This window comes from Pinus tabuliformis, chromosome X, assembly GCF_031772625.1.
Source record: "Pinus tabuliformis cultivar Carrire ecotype Pingquan chromosome X, CPIR1, whole genome shotgun sequence".
NCBI lineage: Eukaryota > Viridiplantae > Streptophyta > Pinopsida > Pinales > Pinaceae > Pinus > Pinus tabuliformis.
In genome coordinates this window covers 1,452,576,133-1,452,597,037 of record NC_142308.1, presented here as the reverse complement: position 1 = coordinate 1,452,597,037, position 20,905 = coordinate 1,452,576,133, and positions in this window count along the sequence as shown.

Here is a 20,905-nt window from a genome sequence, read left to right as displayed (position 1 = left end):
TAATGATATAGAATTATTCATATCTAAAACTAGTTCCAAAATCAAGCAATAAAATTGAAAGACAAGCATAAGGATTTAGGTTTTGTCTAAATATTGAAATGAGAGTGACATTCTTAATGGTTTATTCAAATCAAATAGTACAATAACATTTATGGTAACTAATCATCAAATATAATGTACATACAAGCATAAAGATTTCCATTCTATCTAAATAATGAAATAATAATAACATTCCTAGTGGTTTAGTCAAATCATAACATCGATGGTAACTATTCATGTTAATTATCAACATTATTTGCAACACATGCATTAAGGTTTGGATGAACCTGTAACTAGTTTGGGTAATATAGATTGACGAAAGACATTCCACCATCTAGTAGTCACTTGATAAGCCAAAATTCTTTACTAAGACATCCCCAATACTGGGTTGTTATTTTATAGAAACTATCTCCTTATGCCTATTAATATCTCTACATATTTCACTTTCAAATAGTAGATGACGGAATTCATATATAGAACCTCAACTTAACAATTTGACCTATAATTCCCTGACTCAAGACTCCTTCCTCACCTCGAGTACTTTTTCACTTAGCCTTGACCTCACCTATCCTCATAGTATTTAGAAAACCTCAAATTAATAGTTAAATTTATTTCCTAGGAGTTTTTTCACCATCCGGTTGTATCCCCTCTATGCTTGGTGGCCCCTTAAGATCGGTTGTTTGTCCTCCATCTAAATTTCCCATTGGAGAATTCGGCTTCTTGGTCTTTCCATTTGTCTTTCAAATTTTTCCATTAGTCAAATTTTTTCCAATATTTATTACAATTTCTACCACCCATTCAGGTGTTTTAATTTAAAATAATAGTCCCCATTGTTTTAAAAGAAAAAAAATTAATGTTGGTACTCGTAAATCTATATAGAATGTAAATTTAAAAGAAAATAAAACTTAAAGATACAAGCATGATTCCTACTTACCTGTGATGACATTCATCAAGCTTTTTCTTTACATGAAAGATAAATTTGAAATTCCATGCTTGTTGGATGCCTTCTTTAGTTTCCATAAACCTACAGATTTATATTGGAGACCGTGGATTATGGAGAAGAGTGAAACATAAGATTCACTATAATCCTCTTGGAAAGAGAATGTTATAAAGTGACTTGCACCCTGCACAAACTCCACCATCAAGAAAGTTTAATAAGGCCTTACCCTTAAGAGAACATCCTTACCATCAACCATTATAAAAAACTCATACATACATACATACATACATACATACATACATACATACATACATACATATATATATATATATATATATATATATATAATTTCTGAAGTTGTCTATAGCTCACAACACACCTTCTCATTCGCGAGCACTGACATTGGAGTGTTAGTTAATCCTTCGAGATTGTTTTTGTACAATAGTAATTAAAAATTAGTTTTCCTTTTTTTGGTTTGTTGAGATGTGGCAAAAAGAATATTCCAATTTTAATTTGTCCTTGAATTAAAATTCGAATTTAGTCTCACTAGCTGCTTGAAAAATAATTAATTAATTCATCTTGATTTAATTAGTTGGAGAAATTAAAGCTAGAGGTCTTGGTGGAGTCGTGCAACAGTTATTCCTTAAATTAATGACATTATCCCTTAATGAAGGAGATAAGGATGAGTTATATTTGAGTTCTAATTAGTTAGCTCAATTAACTGAGTTAAACCCAATTAAATTAGTTCCAAACTGTTTGAGGAACTAATTGTGAGTTCAGTCAGTTAATGCATGCATGCATCCTACTAGTGTACTCCAGATAACTGAAGATTCTCTCATCAGTAACTCATGCATGTCTATTCAGAGAAAGACCCAGTTGAGATTAAAGAAAGGGACAATGTACTATCAGTTGCATGAGTTTTCCTATAAACAAAACTCATGCATGTAGAAGAAATTCATTCCTTGAGATTTTTGTAGTTTTACAGGGTGTGAGATCAGTGTGACTGATCAGTGTTACACTTGGTAACCGCTGGATCACCCAGGAGAAACAACGCAATGAAATAGGAGCTTTGAGGGTAGAGGAGAAGGCATATGAGCAGTCTATTTTGTCTGTGAGCATCAATGAGGGATTGTACTGAGAGCTAGCTAGCTTCGTGTAATCTGGATATATTTACACTTGTATGATAATATAGATAGTGAGGTTTTTAGCTGAGGCTTTCACCAGAGTATTCTTCTGTGTTTCATGTGCATTGATTCCTCTTCTAGTTATATGCGTTCTCCTTGATTTTGTTCAAACCTATTAAGCTTCCGCAAGTTTGATTGTAGAAGTAGATTAAAGTATTTTGCTTGAATTATATTGCATTATCAGGTTAATCTACAGTTAAAATTTCTACATGGTATCAGAGAAAAGGTTATCAGAGTAGTGAACAGTATACTAAGAAGAGATTTCGAAGTTTTAAGTTCAAGGTTGTAGGTACAAATCGAATTCATCTCATACTTCAGGTTGGTTAATGGCGTTCTATGGCTTGAGACTCGAGTATGCCTTGGAAGGCAGCTTGAATTATATAGCACGTAAAGATAGAATGGAAGATGTATTAGAAGACAATGGCTTGAAGGATTTCATTGATCAAGAAATCCCAAGTCCAGCTACAGCTAATGCAAAAGAATTGGCTGAGTGGAAGAAGTTTGTGGCAAAGACGAGACAGATCATCCTGGAGGGAGTTTGAAACCATATTGTCTTGAGTCCCCATGGGAAGGATTCTCTATTTTCAATTGGAAGATGATGAAGGACCTCTACCAGAACAGTAGCAACGAAAGGAAATTGGCGCTCAAGGATAAGCTTCAGAAAATCAAGATGGAGAAGGGCGATACTATTTCCACATATCTGAAAAAGCTCACCACATGCAGAGATGAGCTTGGTAGCATGGGAATAACTATTGTTGATGATGATATGGTGAGCCTCACTCTCCTCGACGTTCCAAAGAGATGGAATAGCTACCAGGACTCTGTGAATGGAAGGGAGAAACGGCTGGATTGGAAAGAACAGTGGTCATATCTCATGCAGGAGGAGATCAGGAGGAGAATTTGAGATGGTTCTTCATCAAAGAATGATGATGAAGAAAATTTGGCCTTAGCAAGTAGGGTAAGGAAAGGAAAGGGGAAGGGTTCCCATTCCATATCGAATTCTTCTCATGGAGGGAAGAAGGTTGCCAAGTCTAAATTGAGATGCATTAATTATCATGACATGGGACATTATGCAACTAATTTCCCATCGAAGAAGTCTAAGAAGGGATCCTCGAAAGGGTCAGAAGGTGAGGCATTAGCCTCTCAGTTAAAAATGGGCTTTACCCTCATCGCTGGCATGGTGTCATCGATAGTGGGTTATGTTTGGTATCTTAACAGTTAAGCGTCATTGCACATGACCGAAGATAAAAGTTTATTCAGTACCTTAGAGGAGAAAAACCTCAAGATGCGCAAAGAGGTGGGTGATGACATAAAGTACTATGTTTGAGGAGAAGGAAGAGTTGCTTTTCAGAGGGAGCATGGAGCTCCTCTCACCTTGATTGATGTGAAGTAAGTGCATGGACTGAACAAGAACTTGGTATTGGTCACGAAGTTGGAGGACAAAGGCTACGATGTTGTGTTCAGTAAAGGAAAGGTGTTCCTAAGACACATAGCCATGGGTCAAACCAAGCAGATAGGGATTCAGGTGAAGAATCTCTATAAACTGAAGGTAGATGATTGTGCAACATTGAGTTCGAAAGTTGAATTGGTGCAAAGCCAACACATTGGTGAGTTATGGCACAGACAGTTGGGCCATTTCCATCATGGGGCCTTGAAGATAATGCAACCAATTTATACAAGACATTCCAAAGGTAAACTTGATCAAGTTGACACATGCAGAGGTTGTACCTTGATAAAGTACACCAAGTATTGCTTTCATGATCGAGACAGTCCAGTAGAAGTGATCTTAGAGCAAGTTCATAATGATTTGTGTGGACCATTCTCAATGGCGTCCACTACGAAGAACAGGGATTATGTAATTTTAATTTATGATTATTCTCGTAAATGATGGATTTATTTCATGCAAAAGAAGGACAAAACCTTCTAAAAGTTTTGTGAGTTCAAATATTTGGTCGAGAAAGAATCAGGGAAGAAGATCAAGGCTTTGAGAAGCAACAATGGTGGAGAATATGTCTCTCAAGAGTTTAATCACTTCTATGCAGTGGAAGGAATTAAACGAGAGTTGACGGAACCTCATAACCCATAGGAGAATGGTGTGTCCAAAAGGAAGAAAAGAACGATTGTAGGGGAAGTTCGGGTGATGCTACATGACCAAGGCCTACCACTTAATTTTTGGGCTAAGGCATGCAGCACAATAGTCTATTTGCAGAATAGAAGCCCACATCACATACTTGGGATGAAGACGCCATAGGAAGCTTTCTCCTATAAGGGACCAGATGTGGGTCACTTTAGGATATTTGGCTCATCGGTATATTTCCATGTGAAAAGGGATGCACAGAAGAAGCTTGAGCCGACAACAGAGTTGGGGATACTTGTGGGGTAAATTGATACACCCCACAACTATCGGGTGTATCTGCCTACCAGTCGAAGGACAGTGATTAGCAGAGATCTCAAGTTTGATGAGCAAAAGGCCATGCAAATTTCCCTTGAGAGGGAGCTCCAACTAGAGGCCGTGGAGGAACTTTTGGTTGCTAAGGAGGAGGAGCCTCAAACTGATGCGGAGTAGCTGCATGCAGAGGTTCGAGGAGTGGAGACATCCACTAAAGCAAATTCTTTTAGAGGTGCATGGAAGTGCACAAGAGAAACTGACATATTGTTGTTGGATGCGAGAGAGAATGTGGGAGAAGCATCTTCTCAGTGCAGATAAAGGAGGTCACCTGAGAGGTAGACTGGATACAAAGCCCTTGTTGGGAAATTTGTTGAGACCGAGCCATCTTCCTTTGAGGAAAAAGTGCAGCAGTTGATTTGGGTTGATGCTATGGTGGAGAAGTATGACTCCATAATTTGTAACAGTGTTTTTGGATGTGGTTCCAAGACTAGAGAACAAGTCAGTTGTGAGTTCTAGTTGACTTTACAAGGTAAAGAAAGTTGTTGATGGTAGCGTGGAGAAGCATAAGGAAAGATTTGTTACCTGTGGTTTCTCATAGGTCGAGGGGATTGACTATGATGAGAATTTTACTCCTGTAGCAAGGTACTCATCTATCATATCGATGTTGGCACTATCAGCACGGATGGGTTGGAAGATCCATCAGATGTTTGTGAAGACTGCATTCCTCAATGAAAATATTTAGGAAGAGGTGTACATAGAGCAGCTAGAAGGTTTTGAGACCTTTGATCGTGAGTCGCATGTGTGCCAACTCAAGAGAGCTTTGTATGTGCCGAAGCAAGCACCTCGTGCTTGGTACACCAGGATAAGCAACTACTTCACCGAGTTAGGCTTCACAAAGAGTGAAGCAGATGTGAACATGTACCACATCATGGTGAAAGGTAAGCAGTTGATCATTGTACTTTATCTTGATGATCTCATATTAACAGGTGATGATCAGTTGATCATGTCTTGCAAGAAGGACCTTGCAAGAGAATTCAAGATGAATGACATGAGTCTCATGCATTACTTCCTTGTCATGGAAGTATGGCAGAAGGATGGGGAGTTGTTTGTGTCTCAGTGCAAGTATGCCAACGAGATACTCAGGAGATTCCACATGGAGAAGCTGAAGCCCATGCAGTCTCCTGTAGCAGATAACTAGAGGATGGAGGATGCTACCTCAGGAGAAGTAGTAGAGGCTACTGTGTACAAGCAGCTCGTGGGTTCACTGATGTACTTGTGAACACACAACTAGATTTGTGCTATGTTGTCAACCAACTAAGTCAAGCTATGGTTCATCGTGCCAAGATGTTTTGGAAGGCAACAAAGCAAGTATTGAGATACCTCAGAGGCACATATTAGTATGGATTAAGGTACAAATGGACAGAGTGAGTGAAGATATAGGGATTCACTGATGTAGATTGGGCAGGGAGTCCATCAGATCGGAAGAGAACATCAGGAGGAATTTTCAACCTTGGGTCAATTGCAGTTTCTTGGTACAACAAGAAATAGAGGTTGGTTGTATTCAGATCAACGGAGCCTGAATACATGGCTGCAAGTCAGGCAGAATGTGAGTCCATCTGGATGCGGAAAATGCTAGTTGGTTTGTTTGATCAGAGAATGGATCCAACTGTGATCTATTGTGATAATAAGAGTGGTATCAAACTCTCTGATAATCCAGTATTTCATGATCGGTCCAAGCACATCGACCACTGATATCATCATCTCAGATACTATGTAGCGAAGAGGATCACGTTGTTGCAGTATATTTCGATCAAGGGGCAAGATGCTGATATTTTGACAAAGGCATTATCAAAGTGTAAATTCAAGTTCTATAGAGACAGAATCCGGGTGGCAGATAATAGAATTATTGTTGAGAGGGAGTGTTGAAATGTGGCAACAAGAATATTCCAATTTTAATTTGTCCTTGAATTAAAATTGAGAATTAAAATTCGAATTTATTCTCACCGGTTGCTTGAAAAATAATCAATTAGTACATCTTGAGTTAATTAGTTGGAGAAATTCAAGCTAGAAGTCTTTGTGAAGTCGTGCTGTAGGTTTTAATCCCGTACATAAATTACCTACATATGAATTCTAAAACACATAAAATAAACAATGGGAGAGCATAACACATCAAATACATATACATAGAGATTTTCCCCTTGATCCCAAAACCTGGACTACCAGCTTGACTTTTCATTATATTCCTTTCAATGTTATAATATATATTTATACATGCTAAAGAAACCAATACAATGGACCCAAAAGCATTGCCTCTAATACCATGGACCGAAAACCATCGCATCCAAAAACATGAGAAAAATTCATGCACAAAACTATAGGTGGGTCTGCCCAACCTAACATAGGTTTCAAAACAAAAAAAAATAGTACGCTGCCCCAAACCCCATAGAGTGGGGTTACCTGCACCCCTCAAACCCTCTATGACCCCCTTGCTATGCAATCGGCGCAACGAAGGGGGGGTTCTGCCCCCCGGCCCTCTAACCCCCAGTTAACTACGTGGGCTAGTCGTGGAAAGAATATAACACAACCAAACATTCTCCCACTTGTTTTTTTCTTTCCACGGGGGGCTACAAGAGAACTTAGTCGTTTATCCAGCCCTGCAATGCCCATTGTTTCTCTACACCAAGAGAACTTCTCAAAGCTCACAAATTTCATCAATGCATTTGCAGTGTTCTTCAAAGTGTCCACCTTTACGAGCAACACCCTTTTGTCTTCTATCATATCCCTCACAAAGTGATACTGAACATCAATGTGCTTTGTCTTTGAATGATATGCAGGGTTATTTGCCAAGAAAATTGAACTTTAGCTATCATAGTCTATCCTTATAGCTCCCTGTACTAACCCCATACTTGAACACAATCTCTGCAACCAAACTGCTTCCTTGCTTGCATCAGTGGCTGCCATGTATTCTGCCTCTATAGTTGATAGTGCTACTACAGTTTGTTTCTTACTCATCCAACTGATTGCACCTCCAAATAGGTTAAACACATACCCACTTGTAGATCTTCTCTAATCTAGATCTCTAGCCCAATTTGCATCAACAAAGCCACAAATATCCAACACTTTGTCTAATCCTACTCTTCCTTGGTAGCATAAATCATAATCACTAGTGCCATGCAAATACCTGAAAACCTGCTTCACTGCTATCTAATGCTCCTTTCCTGGTGTTGACATAAACATGCTCAATACTCCCATTGCATGTGCAATGTCTGGTCTAGTACAGACCATTGCGTACATAAGGCTACCAACTACACTTACATATGGAACACGCGGCATGTACTCTTCCTCTTCTTGTGTCTTGGGACACTGTTTAGCAGATAACTTTATACCTACAGGAATATGAACCTTCATCGGTTTACTATCCTCCATATTAAATCTCTGCAATATTGTCTCGACATACTTCCTCTAGTTTAACCAGAGCTTCCTCTTTTCCCGATCTCTTTTAATTTATATGCCGAAAATATAGTTTGTAGCACCTAGATCTTTCATGTCGAATTTGGAGGAAAATGGGGTCTTGAAAATCCTGGATAATTTCTTTTTCATTTCCAACAAGCAACATATCATCCACATACAAGATGAAATAAATAACACGATCCCCAATTAATTTAAAATGCACACAATGATCTGCTTTGCTTCTGGTAAAGCCAAGTCCCCGTATAAATGTATCAAATTTTTGATACCACATCCTTGGTGATTGTTTTAACCCATACAAAGACTTCTTCAACTTTCATACCAGTTCTTTCTTACCCTTCACTACAAAGCCTTCAGGTTACTTCATGTAGATTCCCTCTTCTAGATGCCCATGAAGAAATGTTGTCTTCACATCTATCTGTTCTACCTCAAAATCAAGAGCAACAGCAACAGATAAAAGTAATCTAATAAAAGTTACCTTCGCAACAGGAGAAGAAATATCACCAAAATCAATTCCCAAAACCTGGGAATAACCTTTTGCTACCAACTGAGCTTTTTATTTCTCCACCTTTCCTTCTACATTTGTCTTCTTCTTGAACACCCATTTACTGCCAATGGGTTTCCTTCCCGCTGGCAACTCCACTAGATCCCAAGACTCATTTTTGTGCAAAGATGCCATTTCATCAACCATGGTCTCTTTCTAGAGTTTTCCATCCCTTCAATCTACTGCTTCCTTCACAGTTCTAGGATCATCATTAGTAATAGATAAAGAAAAATTTGAACACAAAGCAGATGGACTATACCTTTCTGGTTGCATTCTTTCTCGAATTGATCTTCTCACACCCAGACTTTGTGGCTCTTCATCTTCCGATTCCTCGTCTGTTGTAGAGTCTGATTCTTCCTGCTATAGAATAAACTCTATCTTCTTAGGTTCCTTTGTTGGAATTCATGTTTGATAACATCTTTCACCTCTCTGAACACCACATCTCGGTTGTACACAACCTTCCTTTTTACTGGGTTCCAAAGCTTATAACCCTGTAGACCATCCTTATACCCATTAAAGATGCACTTTTGAGATTTACTATCTAACTTGGTTCATTTCTCCCTTGGAACATGTACATATGTATCACATCCAAATACCCTTAGATGTGAAAGAGAGGGTTTCTTACCAGTCCATACCTCTTGTGGAGTTTTATCCTCCAACGCTGATGAAGGTGATCTGTTGACCAGGTAACATGTTGTCTCCACCACCTCTGCCCAGAATTCTTGTCCTAACTCAGCACCACTGAGCATGATTCTTGCCCTTTCCATTAATGTCTTGTTCATTCTTTCTGCAACTCAATTTTGCTGAGGTGTATATGGAGTAGTCTTTTGCCGTGCTATACCACACTTCTTATAGAATTATTCAAATTCCTTCTTACAAAACTCTCCACCATTATCTGTTCTCAGCACCTTTATCTTCTTCTTTGTCTAGTTTTCCACTATACCCTTGAATTCTTTAAACCTGTCAAAGACTTCAAATTTCTTCTTAAGTAAATGTATCCATGTATTCCTTGAAAAGTCATATATAAATGATACGTAATACATAGACTTACCCAGTGATGGAACCTTCATCGGTCCAAGCACATCACTATGTAGAAGCTCTAATATATGTTTCGACCTCTTACCATCAGAGGGAAAACTCACCTGATTTTGCTTCCCATATACACAATTTTGACAGAAATCAAAATGCAGAGAGATATTACTCATACCTTCTACCATACCTTTACCATGAAGTATTCAAATGCCTTTCTCTCCAATATCTCCAAGCCTTTGATGGCATAGCATGGTCTTCTCCCCAGATACGACCAGATTTTTTGCTCCACATTCAGGAACCACATAACTGTTGCACCCATCAACAACCATGCTACCTCGAAGCTTGTATAGAGTTCCAATCTGAACTCCCCGCATCAATACCATTACTCCCCGAACCATCTTGTAGGTATCCTTCTCGAACACTGTGTTTACACCTGCATCATCCAACTTGCTTACAAAAATCAAATTTCTGGCCAATTCAGGAATATGCAGAACACCTAGAAGTGTTCTAACCCTTCCACCTTGCAACTACAACTTTACTTTTCCATGACTAACGATTCTAGCCTTCCCATCATCCCTTGAGAAGACTTCACCACCATCGTATTTCTCATACTCGCAGAACCACTCTCTATGGGGAGTGAAGTGAATAGATGCACCTTAGTCAATCAACCATGCCTCATGATCTACATGTGTACTTGAAGAAGCCAAGTACACATCCCCACCTTCATCTGATGTAGTTTTTGCTTCCACAGAAGGAGCATCATCAAATCCCTTTCCTTTATCAGAATCTTTGGATTTACAATCCCTTTTGTAGTGCCCTTCCTTTCTGTATTTCTAGCACACCACCTTTACAAGTTTTCCTGGATATTTGGATATCCCTCAAGATTTAGATCTCCCACTCGATGACTTATTTTGTTTCTTTTTTGGGACCGTCCTCATACGGGCAAGGCATCACCATTATAGCTCTCCATATTTTTCCGTCTCATCTCCTCCGTCACCAAGGATGAGACTATTTCATCAAACTGCAAGGTAGTTGCATTGCTACCTATTGCAATAACCAGACTATCCCATGAATCTAGTAGAGAACAAAACAAACCGATGCACGTATCTTCATCTGAAATTTTAATATCAACAGATGCTAACTGACTTGCCACAATATTAAATGCGTTCAGATGCTCTGTCACCGAGTCTCCATCTCCCATCCTCAAGTTATATAGCTTTTTCCATAGGAACAGTTTATTCACCAGAGACTTCGATCGGTACAAAGTCCCTAACTTGTCCCACAAAGCCTTCGTCGTAGCTTCCCTTGATACATTTAGCAATACTGAATCTAAGACACACAATCATATTGTGCTCTTTGCCTTCTGATCCACCTTCTTCCATTATTCATTGGACACTTCTGTTGGTTTAGTACCTGGATCTACCACGATCCACTGATCTTTATCCACCAACAGATCCTCCATCTTGAGTTTCTACAACTCAAAACTTTGACCATTAAATTTGTCGATATCCATCTTTCCACTGCTTGCCATCTTCTTTCACCACCAAAATAGATCTCACAGATCTCCCACTGAACAAGGTCTACCATAGGCCCGAGTCAAACCCCTCAGCAACAAAGGCGTCCCCTTGAAGCCAAAGCAGCTCTGATACCAAATGTATGTTTTAACCCTGTACACAAATTACCTACATATGAATTCTAAAACACATAGAATAAACAATGCGAGAGCATAACACATAAAATACATATGCACAGAGATTTCCCGTAGATCCCAAAACCGAGACTACCAGCTTGATTTTTCATTATGTTCCTTCCAATCTTATAATACATATTTATACATGTCGAAGCATCCAATACCATGGACCAAAAACCATCGCATCCAATACCATGGACTGAAAACCATCGCATCCAAAACCATGTGCGAAAATAATGCACAAAACCATAGGTGGGTCCACCCAACCTAACATATGTTCCAAAACATAAATTTTCTGGGGCGCTGCCTCGAACCCCATAGAGTGGGGTTACTTGCACCCCTAAAACCCCCTGTGAGCTCCCCCCTACGCAATTGGCGCAATGAAGGGGGGCTCCACCCCCCCCCCTCTAACCCTCCGATTAACTACGTAGGCTAGTCGTGGAAAAAATATAGCACAACCCAACACATGCAACAATTATTCCTTAAATTAAGGAGATTACCCCTTAATTAAGGAGATAAGGATGAGTTATATTTGAGTTGTAATTATTTAGCTCAGTTAACTTAGTTAAGTTCAGTTAAATTAGCTCCAAAGTATGAGGAACTAATTGTGAGTTCAATCAGTTAATGCATGCATGCAACCAACTAGTGTACTCTAGATAATTGAGGATTCTCTCATTAGTAACTCATGCATGTCTATTCAGAGAAAGACCCAGTTGAGATTAAAGATAGGGACAGTGTACTATCAGTTGCATGCGTTTTCCTATAAACAAAACTCATGCATGTAGAAAGAATTCACTTCTTAACATTTGCGTAGTTTTACAGGGTGTGAGATCAGTGTGAGTGATCAGTGTTACACTTGGTAATAGTTGGATCACCCAGGAGAAACAGTGCATGGAAATAGGAGCTTGGAGGGCAGAGGAGAAGGCATACGAGTAGTCTATTTTGTTTGTGAGCATCAGTGAGGGATTGTACTGAAAGCTAGCTAGCTATGAGAGCTAAAGCTTTGTGTAATCCTGTATATTTCCACTTGTATGATAATACAAATAGCGAGGTTTTTAGCTAAGGCTTTCCCCAGACTATTTTTTTGTATTTCATGTGCATTGATTCCTCTTCTGGCTATATGTGTTCCGCTTGATCTTGCTCAAATCTATTAAGCTTCGGCAAGTTTGATTGTAGAAGTAGATTAAAGTATTTTTCTTTAGTTATATTGCATTATCATGTTAATCTGTAGCCAAAATTTCTTCATGGTTAAGAAGTTAATAATACGAAATTGAGTTGTACATACTTTACCTATGTATAAATGTATGAATTCAACATCAATGCAATCAAGTTTCATGATCAAGTTCTAAACATATTCAATATCCCACATATGGTGGTAGGCCCATAGAGTGGTTTAGTTACTTGACTTATTTTCTTATGGCAGCCTCGACGAGTCGAGTATATCAATATTGTTTATCTTACAGGTACATCAACAACGATGGTCAAACATATGCGACTTATACATGAAATTTCGTTTGTGATTCTTGTATTGATTTGTGGTAATGATGTAAGTGTTAAGAGCGGGACTTGGAATTAATGCCTATAATAGAAAACAAATTGATTGGGTTGTTAAGATATATTCTCAACAAACAATCTCTTAGTTTATAGTTTATTAGATTTCTACATATATATGTCATATATTTGTGTGTTTTGTGTTATAATTATATATATGTGCACATAATTATCGTAATTTTCTTTCGTGTATAGCTATGTGAATGTGGAATTAACAATTAGGAATTATATCAATCAATCTGGTTCAATTATGGGCTTTAAAACTCTTATATCAATCCCATTGATTTATTAGAAGGTTAAACACGAGTACTTCTTTCACAATGACAAGGAATGGTAGAGCGATGATCGTGACTATGGGCATCGTGGTGGTTAACTTACATTGAGTTCAAACTTAGTTTATTAAAATTGAGAAGCGTTCATAATTTCATTTATGTTATTTAAAATTTAAAAAAATGGTACTTTTAAAATATTATGGTTTGTAAGTGAAATTATTAAGCAAATTTGTAATATATGTTATTTTCTATTTTCTGCTTATTTCATATTAGTTTTTACAAACAAATATGATAATATGTTATTTTTGGATAGTTATTTTCTGTTTTGTAAAACAACTATAAAATTTTCTTTCATTTATTATTAATATGGAAATTTATTAAAGCAAAGTTTATATTTCAAATATTTGAGTTATAAAATATTGTATATTTTAAATAAAAGCTATTGACATAAATTTTTATTTATTTATTTATTATTAATCTTAAACATGAATAGCTAAAATTTATATTTATTTTTAAGTGATTATTTTTCAAATATTAATATTTTATTGGTAATTAAAAAAAATAAGTTTAAATAATTAAAATTCGTTCTCCAACTGTGTGTATTATCCTTCGAAATGCCCATGTTTTCCCAGATGTGTCTCTTACGAGAAATTAAATATCTCGAAAGAAAGCCTTTCATTAAAGTTTTTAATTTTCTAATCTACTGGGTGGTGTTGTTTTCTTCTCCTCTTCAAAAAATTATGAATTAAAAACGCAATTATAGAGTGAGGCATGTTGGGAATTTTTGATAATTCCAAACAAAACTGAAAAACAGAACAATACTCTGTTTTAACACAGCGGAAATAAAAATTGTTTGCAGAATACGGTGTTTCAGCAACACTGAAACTGGTGTTTCAGCAACGCAGTTTCGTCAGTTGCTGTTTGTAGTGTATCAGCAATGGTGTTTCAGCAATGCTGAAACTCGTGTATCAGCAACACTCTGTTTTGACGTCAAGACTATTTTTTGGTTACGGTGTAACAACAATGCGCAAATAAAACTTCTATTTATAAACAGTAAACCAACTGATACAAATTCATCTTACTCACATAGAGGGATTTTCACAATTGCTATTACAAAACATCTTCCTCTTAGCAGAGGGATTCACCAATTTATGCTGAAGAGCATCTTCCTCTTGATAGAGGGGTTCACCAGTCTATGTTAAAAAGCATCTTCCTCTTGACAGAGGGTTTCACCAGTCTATGTTGAAAAGCATCTTCCTCTTGACAGAGGGATTCACCAGTCTATGCTGAAAAGCATCTTCCTCTTGATAGAGGGATTACAACAGGAACGCTTCAGTTCCACAAACCAATTTCTCTATCTCAGAGAATTACAGTTTCAACACTGTTGTGCATTACAGAAAAGACTCTCTATCATTCTTCTAACATAAAACAGAACTGTTGTTCATTACAAATATATGTTAAAACATATTTGTCTTTAAACAATAAAATAACACAAATATCTTCTAAAGCTTATCTACGTATTGAATGCAGCAAGTAGTGATGCCTTTTGAAGAAATGAAGTCGGTTGTTGCAGGGGAATTTAGTGCTGAAAATTTAATGCACATAAATGTGGAAAATATCAAGCACGACTTTGAGGCATCCAATAGTCTGGAATATCTACAACAAATCAGATTTTTGTCCAGCTATTTATGTTGCAGTTGGAATTAAATTCCAACATTCCCCCTTAATTTCAATTGCTGGGTTTTTTCTGCATACCCAGGCATTTCCTGAAATGATCAAAACTTTTCTTTCCTAATGGTTTTGTCATGATGTCAGCGAATTGATCCTCTGTTCTACCGTTCTGCAAAACAATCTCACCATTGTTAACCAATTCACGTATGAAGTGAAATTTGGTGTCTATGTTCTTTGTCCTTTTATGAAAAACAAAGTTTTTAGGCAATGCTATTGCTGAGCTATTGTCACAGTAAATGGTTGTGCACTTTTCTTGTTCATGACACAAATCTCTGAGAACTCTTCTCAGCCACACTGCTTGGCATGTTGCTGCTGTTGCCGCCACATACTTTGTCTCTATTGTTCACAAAGACACAATTGGTTGCTTCTTGGAATCCCATGAGATGGCTCTCGAACCCATATGAAACACATATCCCGATGTGATTTTCCTATCATCAACGCTTCCAGCCCAATCACTGTCAGTGTAACCTGTCAACATGAAACTTTCGGAAGAAGAGTATAAAATACCAAACCCCTTCGTTCCATTCACATACCTTAGAATCCTCTTGGCTTCCTGCCAATGTGTCTCTTTCGATCTTTCTATAAATATGGAGATTAAACTCACAGCGTGCATAATGTCCGGCCTAGTTGCAGTCAAGTACATAAGGCTGCCAACTATGCTCTTGTACAGTATTGGATCAAAATCCTTGCTACTGTCTTCTTTGGTCAATTTCAACCCCATTACAGTTAGAGTTGCAGCTGCCTTGCTGTTCTGCATGTTAAATCTCTTCAACACTGCTTCTACATATTTAACTTGAGAAATGAAAACACCATTTTCACTTTGGTCTACTTTAATTCCAAGAAACCTTCCTAATACACGATAGGGTCGACAAGTTTCGATTTTTATAACTGAGGAGTGATGGTTATAGAAGTAGATTTTTAGGAAATTGTTATAAAATAATAATTTATTGCTAAATAATTTTAATACATCTATATAATATTATATTTATAATTAAAATAGAAAAATATTTTTAAAAATTTAATAAAAAATATTTTTATAGTTTATAATGAAAAAGAATCCATTTAATTTTTGTTAAATTAATTTAAATTAATAATTATAAATATAATAATAACTTAAATAATGAAAAAAATACTTTAAACAAACTATTTTCAATTTTAACTTGATAATTTTGATTATATAAATGATTGAAGATTATAAATCATATATGGTTTATTGTATTTTTAATAAATTGTTATAATATCATTATAGGTAGAGAGATAAAATTAAAGATTCATTTTTTTACTTATGTTTCTTCAATTTTATAATTGGATTCATGTTAAAATAGATTTGATTTCTTTAAATTATAATTTTTATTGGCTTCGAAGTGAAATTGGACATCGTCCTTTATCTAAAATTTTTTGGGATAAAAGAATTTGTTACCTTTGTGATAAGAAGAGAGTTGAACATGAAAAATACTCTATTTCCAAAATATTTGCCTCATTACTAACCCTCTTAACTTGTTAAGTCAAGTAAACTATTGTGGTCTATTTCTTTCCTTTCCTTTTGATCATAAAATTAAAATATTTATCTTATAGTAAGACCACCACCACCACCACAATGTATATCTATATATATCAATCCCATATTTGCAAATTTATCCCATACTAAGTGATAAACAATTGAAAAATGAAAGTTAGTTTTCATTTAGTACTTTTAATTTACACAAAAAATGAAAAAAAATTCATAGGTATCATATTAAAATAACAGTTGATATTGAAATATTAAAATGGGCATTGAAATATTTTGTTTAAGATGGACATGAGAATATGTTTCATAATAGACATCTAAATTTTTATTTGTTAATAATATTTTTTGTATCAAGGAATTATATATATATATATATATATATATATATAATATGAAAAAGTTGATGTCAAAATACTTTATTTAAAATAGACATTGCAATATTTTATTTAAAAATAATATAAAATATGTTCTTTTTATGAGTATTTATTGTTTTTAACAGAAACTACATGTTATTTGAGATAAAGATTATAATGTTTATTTATAACTTAGATTGAAACATTTTCCTCTTTTTTAAATACTATATATTGAATCACATATTATATATGAAAAAAATTAACTTAAAATTTGAATTTCTATGTTATATTAAAAAAAATTAATTCATTTTCTTATTATAAATTTGAAAATTAATTTATTTTAAACCATCCTTTTTATTATACCTTTTGATTTGGTATTAGTTCCTCTTTAACCTAAAATTTATGATGCTTATGCATAGTTTAACATTAAAAATTCAATTTATGTTTATGTTTTTGATTTTTTATTTATTTATTTATTGATAAGGTATTATGGATTGTTTAGTAACTTCCATTTCTATCAGTTACTAATGTTTTGCTTTAATTTTATTTCCTTTTTATTTAACAATTTGATTCTTTCTATTATTTCTATTTTCATGAATTATAAATTTTTCACAATATTTTCAGTTTACAATGACTTATTATTATATTAAAAACATATTTTGATACATTTAGTTATAAACAATTATATTTATTACTAAAAAAAAAACAAGAACATAGATATATGTATGTTAATATAAACAATATTGTTTCATCATATTTCCTAATTTTTGATAATAACATTTAACAATACAATATTTTATTATTTTCTTTATTTTTGTCAAAAAAATATTTTTATTATTTTTGTTTATTTAAACTAATCTACACATGCTAATTACTATATAACCCTTATTAAATTATCAAATTATTGATATTACTATTTCTTTTAATTTCATATGATTACTTCATATTACACATACAATGCAAGCATAATTTTAGGGGTGAATGTTCGCCCTTTGGTGAAATTAAGGGGTTTTAAATTTTTAGTCGGCGAATATTTTGTATCATAGTACATTTTTAGAAATCACCTCAAATAGCCCACCTTATTTTAAGGGAGAGGGTAAAAAAGGTAAATTTAGCCCTTGAAATTAGGACTTACAACCTTCCATTAGACCATTTTCAAGAATAGGTTTTATTTAAGTGAATCCTATGGGCCAAATACCATATTTATAAAAGAGGTATGGTAAATTAATAAAAATATAATTAAATGAGAGGTATGGTAAATAAATAAAACATTTTTTATATTTACTCCATAAGTCACCTTATATACATGTAAGGGTGTAAACAAATAAAAATATAAGTAAAGTGGAGGTATGATAAATAAATAAAACGTCTTTTTATACTTACTCAAAAGGTATGGTAAATAAATAAAAATATAAATAAACTAGACGTATCGTAAATAAATAAAACCTCCTTTTATATTTAATCCATAACCCTCGTTCTATTTATGAAGGTTCAAGAAAGAGGTTTTATTTAAGTGAATCCTATGGGCCAAATACCATATTTGTAAAAGAGGTATGGTAAATTAATAAAAATATAAATAAACGAGAGGTATGGTAAACAAATAAAACATTTTTTTATATTTACTCCATAAGTCACCTTATATTTACGAACACTCAAAAAATGGGTTATATTTAGGCGAAACCTATGGCCAAAATACTATGGGACAAATACCATGGACTAGATTGTTATTAATACCATGCAGAAAACCATTATTAACCCTAATATTAGAATTAATAAAATGAAAATGGCACCTGGTATTGACCCATGGTATTCACCAAAATGGCACATGGTATTGGCCCATGGTATTCACCTGGAATGTAGCCTATTTAAATGGGGGAATTAAACCAGCATGTAGCCTATGCTAAGATTCACTAGGACTTTACAAAGTTTTATTATTTAGTGAAAGACTCGCCAAGATCTTACAAGATTTTATAATTGAGTAAAATATTCACCATGACTGGTGAGAGATTCGCCAAAAAATTATATACACATATTATATTATTGATAAAATCGCCTTCCATTTTTCCTATATACCATGGAGATTCGCCCATTTATTATAGTTATAAATTTAAGGGAGGTTCTTAACATTTTCCCTTGTCAGCTAAATGTTACGTAACTTTTATTTATTAATCATATTTATCTAAATACGAATATCTCCGATTTACTTAAAATATCAATACTTTATATTATCTAAAATTTATTTGTTCAAATGGATTATATATACATATATATATATTGATAAAATGTAGTTTTTCTTTTTCAGAATCAAACAAAAGTATTCCATTCGATTACCTTTTATCTGAAAATTAATAAATAAAAAGAACTTTGAGAATTTAGAAATATCTATATTAAAATACTTTTATCAGTGACATCTCATGTCAAATTCAACTAGTTAACGAAAAATCAATAAAAAATCATTCATATAACGACACATTAAGTAATATTCCGTGCTAACCTAATTATGCACGAGAGAAGGAATTCCACCAACATCTCAAATGGTCGTGGAGACAACCTACCGATATCTCAGGCATATCTGGGCGAGATTGGATGTAAGATTTTGAGTGGTCTTTTATACATCATTTGTTCCACGCCGTCCTTTAAACAGTGGTCCCTTGCCCAAAATATGGAAGACACATCAGGGCACTCACTCTTTTACTTCGTTTCACAGAACCCTGGTTTATGTGTATCCATGGTTTCTTTGTACAATTATAGTGGATTGGCGTTTTCAAATTTTGTTTTTTTTTTTTAAATCCCATACTACTATTGAGATTTTTGTTGCATAATTCAAATTTATAATTTTAATGAATATGTACCAAATTTCTTTAAAAAAGTCCCCAAAAAGTATAAAAAGACACTCCAAAATCCACAATAATGGGAATACGAGAAGGATTTGGGGGTAATTTTATTCGAAACCAGACGAATTGTCACGGCCCAGCAATAGTTTTAGTCAACCAAAAAGTGATTATATTCACACTTGTTGCCTTTCCCGAGCTTCATGAGCCGACACCCAACAAAAACAATTGAGATTGGCTATGGTTTCCATCATAAAAAAGTATGTTGCCCACAATTTTCACAGAACAATAATGCGTGCTTGTGAGATCCATTTCTGCTGCACTCACAGCCCAACGTGTGTTGCGTAAGTAGTATTCCGTAGAAGCCGAATATCGACGTACATGACCGAGCCAGCGTTGCCGTGTACTCTAAACGGATATATAAATTACGATGCAATGGCATTTGCCAATCGCCGATGGTTGTGAAAGGAATGTAGTGAAGGGCAGTGCACGAGCTGTTGTAATGTCACTGAGATCAAATATTAGCGAAGGGAGCACCCAGGCAGTAGGGAAGTCTCCAGTTCCCTATCTGTTGGGTGGAGTGGGTGCCATGCTGACTCTCATAGCGTTTGCTCTCATTATGCTGGCATGGTCCTACTTGAGGGAATGTGGTAATGGCATATTGGAAGAAGAAATTGATAACAGAGCGTTGGGGCTTCATCACATTGTCGACCATCAAGACCGAGGAAAGAGTGAGATGAGGAAGGATATTGCAGAACTGTCAGAGGAGAAGGACGAGAGAGTGATTGTGATCATGTCTGGGAAGGAGAGGCCGACCTTTATTGCTAAACCTACCGATATGCCTGAGATATCGGTAGGTTGTCTCCACGACCATTTGAGATGTTGGTGGAATTCCTTCTCTCGTGCATAATTAGGTTAGCACGGAATATTACTTAATGTGTCGTTATATGAATGATTTTTTATTGATTTTTCGTTAACTAGTTGAATTTGACATGAGATGTCACTGATAAAAGTATTTTAATATAGATATTTCTAAATTCTCAAAGTTCCTTTTATTTATTAATTTTCAGATAAAAGGTAATCGAATGGAATACTTTTGTTTGATTCTGAAAAAGAAAAACTACATTTTATCAATATATATATGTATGTATATATAATCCATTTGAACAAATAAATTTTAGATAATATAAAGTATTGATATTTTAAGTAAATCGGAGATATTCGTATTTAGATAAATATGATTAATAAATAAAAGTTACGTAACATTAGCTGACATTGTATGTGTAATATGAAGTAATGATATGAAATTAAAAGAAATAGTAATATCAATAATTTGATAATTTAATAAGGGTTATATAGTAATTAGCATGTGTA